At 47.6% G+C, this 586-nt stretch overlaps 1 protein-coding gene across 1 annotated transcript in view; it reads left to right on the top strand.

Annotated features, from left to right (window-relative positions):
* The window catches only part of LOC104395823 (ubiquitin-associated protein 2-like), a 103,751-nt gene that overhangs the window by 71,028 nt on the left and 32,137 nt on the right, over positions 1-586 (top strand). The window lies entirely within an intron of this gene.

Genomic DNA, 586 nt, shown 5'->3' with positions numbered 1-586 from the left:
AGCCACGGCGGCCCCCGGCGAGCCGGTGGGAGCTCCCTCCTTTTAATTCTTTCATTAAAAAGTCGTTTCCAATTATATAAACCCCGTGCCTGCTATCTATTGCTCACAGTTTCTATTTCTAGTAGTAAGCTCTTTCATTGCATTGCACTGATAAATACAGGCCAGGGAGAGTTGTGGGCATAAATACACACAGGACACGACTGGCAGTCACCAAAGTGCTTCGAGCCCAGCTTCTGGCAGTGTTTTCCCGAATGCAGGGTCCGTCACCCAGTGTGCAAGAAGCCAATCCACACACACAGTCAAGATACCTGCTTTAATATCCAGGTCTGCACAGAAAAGGGAGCAGGGCAGTGCTCCACAAAGCAAGCTCAGCTTCCCAAAATGCAAGTGCTACTTTTACACCCAAAAACATGAGAAAGAATTTTAACATTATTCTGTCACTGGCACACACGATTGGTCGCTAACCCCTCGCTTCCATTTAAAGTGGGAATGCTCAGGAATTTCACTGTGCCTGCTCAAAGAGTAAGGGGCTTGTTGTTAGTAGGGGCCCCTCTAGCCTGTGGGTGTGAATTTTAGTATGCTAATG

The sequence above is a fragment of the Chaetura pelagica genome, unplaced genomic scaffold (assembly GCF_000747805.2).
Source record: "Chaetura pelagica isolate M959 unplaced genomic scaffold, ChaPel_1.0 scaffold549, whole genome shotgun sequence".
Taxonomy (NCBI): domain Eukaryota; kingdom Metazoa; phylum Chordata; class Aves; order Apodiformes; family Apodidae; genus Chaetura; species Chaetura pelagica.
This window is presented reverse-complemented; position numbering and strand designations above follow the sequence as displayed.